The sequence below is a fragment of the Dermacentor variabilis genome, chromosome 10, assembly GCF_050947875.1.
Source record: "Dermacentor variabilis isolate Ectoservices chromosome 10, ASM5094787v1, whole genome shotgun sequence".
Taxonomy (NCBI): domain Eukaryota; kingdom Metazoa; phylum Arthropoda; class Arachnida; order Ixodida; family Ixodidae; genus Dermacentor; species Dermacentor variabilis.
The window spans coordinates 42,295,836-42,308,786 of record NC_134577.1 but is presented as its reverse complement, the minus strand read 5'-3'; the positions used below and the strand labels follow the sequence as shown (position 1 = coordinate 42,308,786).

General features: G+C 41.3%; 1 protein-coding gene across 1 annotated transcript in view; it reads right to left on the bottom strand.

The window, feature by feature from the left end:
- LOC142559514 (uncharacterized) overlaps window positions 1–12,198 on the bottom strand; it is a 57,460-nt gene extending 45,262 nt beyond the window's left edge. Inside the window, exon 1 of the mRNA XM_075671098.1 lies at window positions 11,657–12,198. The gene's annotated coding sequence lies outside the window, so the exon portion shown is untranslated. The remainder of the gene's footprint in view (window positions 1–11,656) is intronic.
- Window positions 12,199–12,951: the final 753 nt, after the last annotated feature.

Below are 12,951 nucleotides of genomic sequence, written 5' to 3'. Positions count from 1 at the left end.
ATTATTTACTCGACTAACAAACAAATTTCCAAAAATAATTTGCCACGGAAAAAGGAGAAGCCTCTAGCCCTTTAGAATATTAACGCGACCTCTATCACTTTACCTAACAGCGCAGAATCAACGCATAGATCATTCCTACCCTCAAGTCCCTTTTTCAGACAATTATTTAAGCGATGAGTAAACGAATTTGCGCAAATTAGTTTCCCCTTTAGAAGCAGAACGCGTTAGCCCTTTGGAATATTAGTGCCTCTGTGTTCTATCGCTTTTCCTAACAGCTCAGATTCAACGCATAGATCAATCCCACCTGAAAGTCACTTTCTGAGAAAATTATTTACTCGACTCACAAACGAATTTCCACCAATAATTTGCGACGTAAAAAGGGGAAGCCTCTAGCCCATTAGGAAATTAACACCACCTCTTTATCACTCTACCTAACAGCGCCGAATCAATGCATAGATCATTCCTACCCTCAAGTCCCTTTTTCAAACAAATATTTAATCGATGAAAAAACGAATTTGCGCAAATTAGTTTCCCCTTTAGAAGCAGAACGCGTTATCCCTTTCGAATATTAGTGCCACTGTGTTCTATCGCTTTTCCTAACAGCTCAGATTCAACGCATAGATCAATCCCACCTGAAAGTCACTTTCTGAGCAAATTATTTACTCGACTGACAAACGAATTTCCAAAAATAATTTGCCACGTAAAAAGGGGAAGCCTCTAGCCCTTTAGGAAATTACCGCCACCTCTTTATCACTTTACCTAACAGCACCGAATCAATGCATAGATCATTCCTACCCTCAAGTCCCTTTTGCAAACAAATATTTAAGCGATGAAAAAACGAATTTGCGCAAATTAGTTTCCCCTTTAGAAGCAGAACGCGTTAGCCCTTTCGAATATTAGTGCCAATGTGTTCTATCGCTATCCCTAACAGCTCAGATTCAACGCATAGATCAATCCCACCTGAAAGTCATTTACTGAGACAATTATTTACTCGACTAACAAACGAATTTCCACAAAGAATTTGCCACGTAAAAAGGAGAAGCCTCTAGCCCTTTAGGAAATTACCGCCACCTCTTTATCACTTTTCCGAACAGCGCCGAATCAACGCAAAGATCATTCCCGCTTTCAAGTCCCTTTTTCAGACAATTATTTAAGCGATGAAAAAACGAATTTGCGCAAATTAGTTTCCCCGTTATGAGGAGAACGCATTAGCCTTTTAGAATATTAGCGCCAATGTGTTCTATCGCTATCCCTAACAGCTCGGATTCAACGCATAGATCAATCCCACCTGAAAGTCACTTTCTTAGACAATTATTTACTCGACTAACAAACGAATTTCCACAAAGAATTTGCCACGTAAAAAGGAGAAGCCTCTAACCCTTTAGGAAATTAAGGCCACCTCTTTATCACTTTTCCGAACAGCGCCGAATCAACGCAAAGATCATTCCCACCTTCAAGTCCCTTTTTCAGACAATTATTTAAGCGATGAAAAAGCGAATTTGCGCAAATTAGTTTCCCCGTTATGAGGAGAACGCATTAGCCTTTTAGAATATTAGCGCCAATGTGTTCTATCGCTATCCCTAACAGCTCGGATTCAACGCATAGATCAATCCCACCTGAAAGTCACTTTCTGGGACAATTATTTACTCGACTAACAAACGAATTTTCACAAAGAATTTGCCACGTAAAAAGGAGAAGCCTCTAGCCCTTTAGGAAATTAAGGCCACCTCTTTATCACTTTTCCGAACAGCGCCGAATCAACGCAAATATCATTCCCACTTTCAAGTCCCTTTTTCAGACAATTATTTAAGCGATAAAAAAACGAATTTGCGCAAATTAGTTTCCCCGTTAGGAGCAGAACGCATTAGCCTTTGAGAATATTAGCGCCGATGTGTTCTATCGCTATCCATACCAGCTCGGATTCAACGCATAGATCAATCCCACCTGAAAGTCACTTTCTGAGACAATTATTTACTCGACTAACAAAAGAATTTCCACAAAGAATTTGCCACGTAAAAAGGAGAAGCCTCTAGTCCTTTAGGAAATTACCGCCACCTCTTTATCACTTTTCCGAACGCGCCGAATCAACGCAAAGATCATTCCCACCTTCAAGTCCCTTTTTCAGACAATTATTTAAGCGATGGAAAAGCGAATTTGCGCAAATTAGTTTCCCCGTTATGAGCAGAACGGATTAGCCTTTTAGAATATTAGCGCCGATGTGTTCTATCGCTATCCATACCAGCTCGGATTCAACGCATAGATCAATCCCACCTGAAAGTCACTTTCTGAGACAATTATTTACTCGACTAACAAACGAATTTCCACAAATTATTTGCCACGTAAAAAGGAGAAGCCTCTAGCTCTTTAGAATATTAACGCGACCTCTATCTCTTTTCCTAACAGCGCCGAATCAACGCATAGATCATTCTCACCCTCAAGTCCCTTTTTCAGGCAAATATTTACGCGAAGAATGAACGAATTTGCGCAAATTAGTTTCCCCGTTAGAAGTAGAACGAATTAGCCTTTTAGAATATTAGCGCCGATGTGTTCTATCGCTATCCATACCAGCTCGGATTCAACGCATAGATCAATCCCACCTGAAAGTCACTTTCTGAGACAATTATTTACTCGACTAACAAACGAATTTCCACAAATTATTTGCCACGTAAAAAGGAGAAGCCTCTAGCCCTTTAGAATATTAACGCGACCTCTATCACTTTTCCTAACAGCGCCGAATCAACGCATAGATCATTCCTACCCTCAAGTCCCTTTTTCAGACAATTATTTAAGCGATGAGTAAACGAATTTGCGCAAATTAGTTTCCCCGTTAGAAGTAGAACGCGTAAGCCCTTTCGAATATTAGTGCCACTGTGTTCTATCGCTTTTCCTAACAGCTCAGATTAAACGCATAGATCAATCCCACATGAAAGTCACTTTCTGAGAGAATTATTTACTCGACTGACAAACGAATTTCCAAAAATAATTTGCCACGTAAAAAGGAGAAGCCTCTAGCCCTATAGAATATTAACGCGACCTCTATCACTTTAACTAACAGCGCAGAATCAACGCATAGATCATTCCTACCCTCAAATCCCTTTTTCAGACAATTATTTAAGCGATGAGTAAACGAATTTGCGCAAATTAGTTTTCCCGTTAGAAGTAGAACGCGTTAGCCCTTTCGAATATTAGCGCCACTGTGTTCTATCGCTTTTCCTAACAGCTCAGATTCAACGCATAGATCAATCCCACCTGAAAGTCACTTTCTGAGAGAATTATTTACTCGACTGACAAACGAATTTCCAAAAATAATTTGCCACGTAAAAAGGTGAAGCCTCTAGCCCTATAGAATATTAACGCGACCTCTATCACTTTACCTAGCAGCGCAGAATCAACGCATAGATCATTCCTACCCTCAAATCCCTTTTTCAGACAATTATTTAAGCGATGAGTAAACGAATTTGCGCAAATTAGTTTCCCCGTTAGAAGTAGAACGCGTTAGCCCTTTCGAATATTAGCGCCACTGTGTTCTATCGCTTTTCGTAACAGCTCAGATTCAACGCATAGATCAATCCCACCTGAAAGTCACTTTCTGAGAAAATTATTTACTCGACTGACAAACGAATTTCCACCAATAATTTGCCACGTAAAAAGGGGAAGCCTCTAGCCCATTAGGAAATTAAGGCCACCTCTTTATCACTTTACCTAACAGCGCCGAATCAATGCATAGATCATTCCTACCCTCAAGTCCCTTTTTCAGACAATTATTTAAGCGATGAGTAAACGAATTTGCGCAAATTAGTTTCCCCGTTAGAAGCAGAACGCGTTAGCCCTTTCGAATATTAGTGCCACTGTGGTCTATCGCTTTTCCTAACAGCTCAGATTCAACGCATAGATCAATCCCACCTGAAAGTCACTTTCTGATAGAATTGTTTACTCGACTGACAAACGAATTTCCAAAAATAATTTGCCACGTAAAAAGGAGAAGCCTCTAGCCCTATAGAATATTAACGCGACCTCTATCACTTTACCTAACAGCGCAGAATCAACGCATAGATCATTCCCACCTTCAAGTCCCTTTTTCAGACAATTATTTAGGCGATGTAAAAACGAATTTGCGCAAATTAGTTTCCCTGTTATGAGCAGAACGCATTAGACCTTTAGAATATTAGCGCCAACGTGTTCTATCGCTATCCCTAACAGCTCAGATTCAACGCATAGATCAATCCCACCTGAAAGTCACTTTCTGAGACAATTATTTACTCGACTAACAAACGAATTTCCACAAATTATTTGCCACGTAAAAAGGAGAAGCCTCTAGCCCTTTAGAATATTAACGCGACCTCTATCTCTTTTCCTAACAGCGCCGAATCAACGCATAGATCATTCTCACCCTCAAGTCCCTTTTTCAGGCAAATATTTACGCGAAGAATGAACGAATTTGCGCAAATTAGTTTCCCCGTTAGAAGTAGAACGAATTAGCCTTTTAGAATATTAGCGCCGATGTGTTCTATCGCTATCCATACCAGCTCGGATTCAACGCATAGATCAATCCCACCTGAAAGTCACTTTCTGAGACAATTATTTACTCGACTAACAAACGAATTTCCACAAATTATTTGCCACGTAAAAAGGAGAAGCCTCTAGCCCTTTAGAATATTAACGCGACCTCTATCACTTTACCTAACAGCGCAAAATCAACGCATAGATCATTCCTACCCTCAAGTCCCTTTTTCAGACAATTATTTAAGCGATGAGTAAACGAATTTGCGCAAATTAGTTTCCCCTTTAGAAGCAGAACGCGTTATCCCTTTCGAATATTAGTGCCACTGTGTTCTATCGCTTTTCCTAACAGCTCAGATTCAACGCATAGATCAATCCCACCTGAAAGTCACTTTCTGAGCAAATTATTTACTCGACTGACAAACGAATTTCCAAAAATAATTTGCCACGTAAAAAGGGGAAGCCTCTAGCCCTTTAGGAAATTACCGCCACCTCTTTATCACTTTACCTAAAAGCACCGAATCAATGCATAGATCATTATTACCCTCAAGTCCCTTTTTCAAACAAATATTTAAGCGATGAAAAAACGAATCTGCGCAAATTAGTTTCCCCTTTAGAAGCAGAACGCGTTAGCCCTTTCGAATATTAGTGCCAATGTGTTCTATCGCTATCCCTAACAGCTCAGATTCAACGCATAGATCAATCCCACCTGAAAGTCATTTACTGAGACAATTATTTACTCGACTAACAAACGAATTTCCACAAAGAATTTGCCACGTAAAAAGGAGAAGCCTCTAGCCCTTTAGGAAATTACCGCCACCTCTTTATCTCTTTTCCGAACAGCGCCGAATCAACGCAAAGATCATTCCCGCTTTCAAGTCCCTTTTTCAGACAATTATTTAAGCGATGAAAAAACGAATTTGCGCAAATTAGTTTCCCCGTTATGAGGAGAACGCATTAGCCTTTTAGAATATTAGCGCCAATGTGTTCTATCGCTATCCCTAACAGCTCGGATTCAACGCATAGATCAATCCCACCTGAAAGTCACTTTCTGAGACAATTATTTACTCGACTAACAAACGAATTTCCACAAAGAATTTGCCACGTAAAAAGGAGAAGCCTCTAGCCCTATAGGAAATTAAGGCCACCTCTTTATCACTTTTCCGAACAGCGCCGAATCAACGCAAAGATCATTCCCACCTTCAAGTCCCTTTTTCAGACAATTATTTAAGCGATGAAAAAGCGAATTTGCGCAAATTAGTTTCCCCGTTATGAGGTGAACGCATTAGCCTTTGAGAATATTAGCGCCAATGTGTTCTATCGCTATCCCTAACAGCTCGGATTCAACGCATAGATCAATCCCACCTGAAAGTCACTTTCTGAGACAATTATTTACTCGACTAACAAACGAATTTTCACAAAGAATTTGCCACGTAAAAAGGAGAAGCCTCTAGCCCTTTAGGAAATTAAGGCCACCTCTTTATCACTTTTCCGAACAGCGCCGAATCAACGCAAATATCATTCCCACTTTCAAGTCCCTTTTTCAGACAATTATTTAAGCGATGAAAAAACGAATTTGCGCAAATTAGTTTCCCCGTTAGGAGCAGAACGCATTAGCCTTTTAGAATATTAGCGCCGATGTGTTCTATCGCTATCCATACCAGCTCGGATTCAACGCATAGATCAATCCCACCTGAAAGTCACTTTCTGAGACAATTATTTACTCGACTAACAAAAGAATTTCCACAAAGAATTTGCCACGTAAAAAGGAGAAGCCTCTAGTCCTTTAGGAAATTACCGCCACCTCTTTATCACTTTTCCGAACGCGCCGAATCAACGCAAAGATCATTCCCACCTTCAAGTCCCTTTTTCAGACAATTATTTAAGCGATGGAAAAGCGAATTTGCGCAAATTAGTTTCCCCGTTATGAGCAGAACGGATTAGCCTTTTAGAATATTAGCGCCGATGTCTTCTATCGCTATCCATACCAGCTCGGATTCAACGCATAGATCAATCCCACCTGAAAGTCACTTTCTGAGACAATTATTTACTCGACTAACAAACGAATTTCCACAAATTATTTGCCACGTAAAAAGGAGAAGCCTCTAGCCCTTTAGAATATTAACGCGACCTCTATCACTTTTCCTAACAGCGCCGAATCAACGCATAGATCATTCTCACCCTCAAGTCCCTTTTTCAGGCAAATATTTACGCGAAGAATGAACGAATTTGCGCAAATTAGTTTCCCCGTTAGAAGTAGAACGAATTAGCCTTTTAGAATATTAGCGCCGATGTGTTCTATCGCTATCCATACCAGCTCGGATTCAACGCATAGATCAATCCCACCTGAAAGTCACTTTCTGAGAGAATTATTTACTCGACTAACAAACGAATTTCCACAAATTATTTGCCACGTAAAAAGGAGAAGCCTCTAGCCCTTTAGAATATTAACGCGACCTCTATCACTTTTCCTAACAGCGCCGAATCAACGCATAGATCATTCTCACCCTCAAGTCCCTTTTTCAGGCAAATATTTACGCGAAGAATGAACGAATTTGCGCAAATTAGTTTCCCCGTTATGAGCAGAACGCATTAGCCTTTTAGAATATTAGCGCCGATGTGTTCTATCGCTATCCATACCAGCTCGGATTCAACGCATAGATCAATCCCACCTGAAAGTCACTTTCTGAGACAATTATTTACTCGACTAACAAGCGAATTTCCGCAAATAATTTGCCACCTAAAAAAGGAGAAGCCTCTAGCCCATTAGGAAATTACGGCCACCTCTTTATCACTTTTCCTAACAGCGCCGAATCAACGCATAGGTCATTCCCACCTTCAAGTCCCTTTTTCAGACAATTTTTTAGGCGATGAAAAACGAATTTGGGCAAATTAGTTTCCCCGTTATGAGCAGAACGGATTAGCCCTTTAGAATATTAGCGCCACTGTGTTCTATCGCTATTCTTAACAGTTCAGATTCACGCATAGATCAATCCCACCTGAAAGTCACTTTCTGAGAGAATTATTTACTCGATAACAAACGAATTTCCGCAAATAATTTGCCACGTAAAACGGAGACGACTCTAGCCCTTTAGAATATTTACGCGACCTCTATCACTTTTTCTTACATCGCCGAATCAACGCATAGATCATTCCCACCTTCAAGACTCATGTTCAGACAATTATTTAGGCAAAGAAAAAACGAATTTGCGCCAATTAGTTTCCCCGTTAGGAGCAGAACGCATTATCCCTTTAAAATATTAGCGCCAAAGTGCTCTATCGCTTTTCCTAACAGCTCAAATTCAACGCATAGATCAATCCCACCTGAAAGTCACTTTCTGAGACAATTACTCGACTAACAAACGAATTTCCACAAATAATTTGCGACGTAAAAAGAGAAGCCTCTAGCCCTTTAGAATATTAACGCGACCTCTATCACTTTTCCTAACAGCGCCGAATCAAAGCAAAGATCATTCCCACCTTCAAGACTCATGTTCAGACAATTATTTAGGCAATGAAAAAACGAATTTGCGCCAATTAGTTTCTCCGTTAGAAGCAGAATGCGTTAACCCTCTAGAATATTCGCGCTACTGTGTTCTATCGTTTTTCCTAACCGCTCAGATTCAACGCATAGGTCAATTCCACCTGTAAGTCACTTTCTGAGACAATTATTTACTCGACTAACAAACGAATTTCCACAAATAATTTGCCACGTAAAAAGGAGAAGCCTCTAGCCCTTTAGAATATTAACGCCACCTCTATCATTTGACCTAGCCGCGCCGAATCAACGTATAGATCACTCCCACCCTCAAGTACCTTTTTCAAAAAAATTTTAAGCGATGAATAAACGAATTTGCACAAATTAATTTCCATGTCACAAGCATAACGCATTAACCTTTTAGAATATTAGCGCCACTGCGTTCTATCGCTTTTCCTAACAGCTATTATTCAACGGATAGATTATTCCCACCTGAAAGTCACTTTCTGAGACGATTATTTACTCGACTAACGAACGAATTTCCGAAAAGATTTGCCACGTAATAAGGAAAAGTTTCTAGCCCTTTAGAATATTAACGCTACCTCTTTATCACTTGTCCTAGCAGCGCCGAATCAACGCATAGACCATTCCCACCCTCAAGTTTCTTTTTCAGACAATTATTTAAGCCATGAATAAACGCATTTGCGCAAATTAGTTTCCATGTGAGAAGCAGAACGCGTTATCCTCTAGAATAGTAGCGCCACTGTGTTCTATCGCTTTTCCTAACCGCTCAGATTCAAGACACAGATCAATCCCACCTGAAAGTCAATTTTTGAGACAATAATTTGCTCGACTAACAAAAGAATTTCCACAAATAATTTGCCATGTTAAAAGGAGAAGCCTCTAGCCCTTTAGAATATTAACGCCACCTCTTTATCACTTTTCCTAGCAGCGCCGAATCAACGCATAGACCATTCCCACCCTCAAGTCCCTTTTTCAAAACAAATTTTAAGCGATGAATAAACGAATTTGCGCAAATTAGTTTCCATGTCACAAGCATAATGCATTAACCCTTTAGAATGTTAGCGCCACTATGTTCTATCGCTTTTCCTAACAGCTATGATTCAACAGATAGATCATTCCCATCTGAAAGTCACTTTGAGACAATTATTTACTCGACTAACAAACGAATTTCCACAAATAATTTGCCACTTAAAAAGGAGAAGCCTCTATTCCTTTAGAATATTAACGCCACCCCTTTACCACTTTTCCTAACAGCGCCGAATCAACGCATAGATCATATCCACCCTCAAGTCCCATTTTCAAACAAATTTTTAAGCGATGAATAAACAAATTTGCGCAAGTTAGTTTCCATGTCACAAGCAAAATGCGTTAGACCTTTAGAATATTAGCGCCACTGCTTTCTATCGCTTTTTCTAACAGCTCAGATTCACCGTATAGATCATTTCCACCCTCAAGTCCCTTTTTTAGACAATTATTTACGCGATAAATAATGGAATTTGTGCAAATTAGTTTACACGTGAGAAGCATAACGTGATAGCCCTATAGAATGATAGCGCCACTGTGTTTTGTCGCTTTTCCTAAGAGCTCAGATTCAATGCATAGATCAATTCCACCTGAAAGTTAATTTCTGAGACAACTATTTATTCGACTAGCAAACGAATTTCCACAAATAGTTTGCCACGTAAAAAGGAGAAGCCTCTATGCCTTTAGACTATTAACGCCACCTCTTTATCACTTCTCCTAACAGCACCGAATCAACGCATAGATCATTCCCACCCTCAAGTCACTTTTTTTGACAATTATTTAAGCAATGAAAACACGAATTTGCGCTAATTATTTGCCATGTTAAAAGCAGAAGCCTCTGGCCCTTTCGAATATTAACGCAACCATGTTCTATCGCTTTTTCTAACAGCTCAGATTCAACGAATAGATCATTCCCACCTGAAAGTCCCTTTCTGAGAAGTATTTAGGCGATGAATAATCAAATTTCCGCAAATAATTTCCAATTTCAAAAGTAGGATCCTCTACCCTTTATAACATGAGCGCCACCGAGTTTTATCACTTTCCCTAAATGCTCAGATTCAATGCATATATCATTCCCACATGAAAGTAACTTTCTCCTGTAATTAGTTACGCGATGAATAAACGAATTTCCGTAATTTGTTTGCCACGTTAGAAGTAGAAGCCCCTACACTTTATAATATTAGCGCCACCTGTTTTATCACTTTTCTTAACAGCTCAGATTCAATGCATATATCATTCCCACCTGAAAGTAACTTTCTGAGACAATTATTTACGCGATGAATAAACGGATTTCCGCAAATTATTTGCCATGTTAAACGTAGGAGCTTCTAGCCCTTTAGAAATAAGGCGCCATTGTGTTTTATCGTTTTCCTATCAGGTCAGATTGAACGCGTATTTTATTCCCCCACCAAATGCACTTTTTGAGACAATTACTTAGGCGATGAATAAACGTATTTGCGTAAATTTGTTTCCACGTTAAAAGCAGTAGCCTATAGCCCTTTATTTTAATCGCGCCACGATGTTTTATCACTACCCGCAACAGCTCAGATTCAACGTATATATTATTCAGCCTGCCAATGCATTTCTTTACAATGATTTACGCGAGGAATAAACGAACTTGAGTAAATTTTTTCCCCGGTAAAAGCAGAAATTTGTAGCCCATTAGAATATGCGCTCCACCGTGTTGTTTCACTTTTCTGAACAGCTGATAGTCAACGCTTGGATGATTCCTCCTGCATATCCACGTGGGCTGATTAACTTATGCTAACTAACGAAATGAACGATTGTACCCATGAACCGTTGACTTAACGAATGATCGAACCAACATTTCGTTTGCCGATCCCGAACAATGACATTTGACGAAAACAGTCGAAACAAAGACTGCAGCCATTCTGCAGCCTTTTACGTGCAAGAACCACGATATGATTATACGACAAGGCCTAGTGTCAAACTTCTGATTAATTCCGACCAGCTAAGGTTCTTTACGGTGAACTCTGCTCAGAAAGTGGCGTATTTGCGCTTACCCCCAACGAAATCCAGCCATGGCCGCTGAGATTCGATCACGAGCTCTCGGGCTTAGGCACACGACGCCAAAGCAGCTACACAACGACGGCGGTTTGTTCGAATCAAAAGGCACGGTAACGTCCTACGTAGACGAGCAGCCGTCGTATTCACTTCATGTTGATTTCAAATGAGAACGAATTTCGTTCGGACAGTATGAGCTAAGGCTGTTCCCTAGAACAGTTAAGCACTTGTTCACTGAACCAGATTAACATTGTCAAAATGTGAGCCTGCGCGAAAGGAATGTGCGATATATGTGCTGGTTAAATCGCGCGTTCTTGCGGACAATAGCCGTGTTTAAATAGAAAGAAGTAGCCATACTGAAACATCGCAAAAAGATTGATGTCAATATAGATGCTGATATCGAGGACGTTGACCTACCGCTTCGCCCAACTTGCTGTTTATTAAAGAATTTATGATAGCAATCAACATAATTTTGCCACTTGTTATTCATTAGCGTGCGCGTGTTCTTCTGATAAGCAGCAAACCAGGTCGCTAGAGGAGCTGGCCACCAGGCTCGTATGGTGGACAGCGACCTAGCAGGTAGCTAGAACAGCTACCAATCAGTACCTATAGGCTGGGCATCGACGCAGCAGGTTGCTACCACAGTTGTTGATCTGGATCGTAGATTGAGCAGCAATATACCAGGTTGCCGGAACTGCTGGCCGCCAGGTCTGCAGGCTGGGCAGCTAGATACCACTTCGCTAGAACGGGAGGTCACCAGATCCGCAAAGCGGGCAGCGAGACACCAGGCTGATGGACGAGCTGTCCACCAGGTCCATAGGGTGTGAAGTAAGGTAACAGTGCACTGGAACTGCTGGCCACCGGGCCCGCAGGCGAGGGACTAAGACACCAGGCCGCTAGAATAACCCAGTAACCCTAGTTAGCGTGAAGAAAGGTTCGTTCATGAGCACCACATATCTAAAGGCACATATGCAGTCACCCAAGATAGCGTAGAATAAGTTCATCGCAGAGCGGCACACACTGTCACAAATTCAGTGACACCAGTTGGTCTGAAGGTTGGTCGCGAATCCTGCTCACTTAGCGCATCGTCCCGGTGTCTTACACATCAGACCGTGGACTACTCCCTGACCCAAGGTGGAGTTAAATAAGTCAGATACGGATTAACAAGCCAAAAGACAGACAGACAAGCCTATCACGAATAGAGTGAAGATTCAGAAGCGTTTAGGCGTGAGCTAGTTGGTACGGGTCATTCATTTTAAACAGCGCAAAGCAGGTAAGCACTCTTGCGTGCAAGTACAGGAATAGACAAAGGTAAAATGGTAGCGTTGGCGAAAGCAAGCCGCGATATCGGGGCTGCCTACATAACCGATTATTGAGTCGAGCGCGACATTTATATACAGGGAAATGGCCGAAACTAAACAAAGGAACGAAGTCAGCAGAGTCGCTAATTTGGAAATGTTAACCCACCAACTAACCCAACCAGCAATTCTTTATAAAGAAATTGTAATAGAAAGAAACAACATTTTTTCTGATGCGTGTCTATACCGCAAGCCCGATATTTTGATCAGCAGCAGACCATGTCGCCAGAATATCTGGCCAGCAGCCCCACAGGACAGGCAACAACCAGGCTGCGTGCCAGGACTGCCATCCACTTGGTCCGCAAGGCGGGCAGCAATATACCAGACCGCTAAAAGTCCTGGGTATCAGGCGAGCAGAGCGGGCAGCATGATACCAGGTAGTTAGAGCAGCTGGCCACCAGGTCCACAGCATGGGGAGTCACCAGGCCTCCAGAACAGAGGATCACGAAGTCTGCAGTGCAGGCACCAAGACACCAGGCCGATTGAACAGCTGACCAGCTGGCCCACAGCATGGACATCGAGATGGCTGTGCTCAAGAAGTGC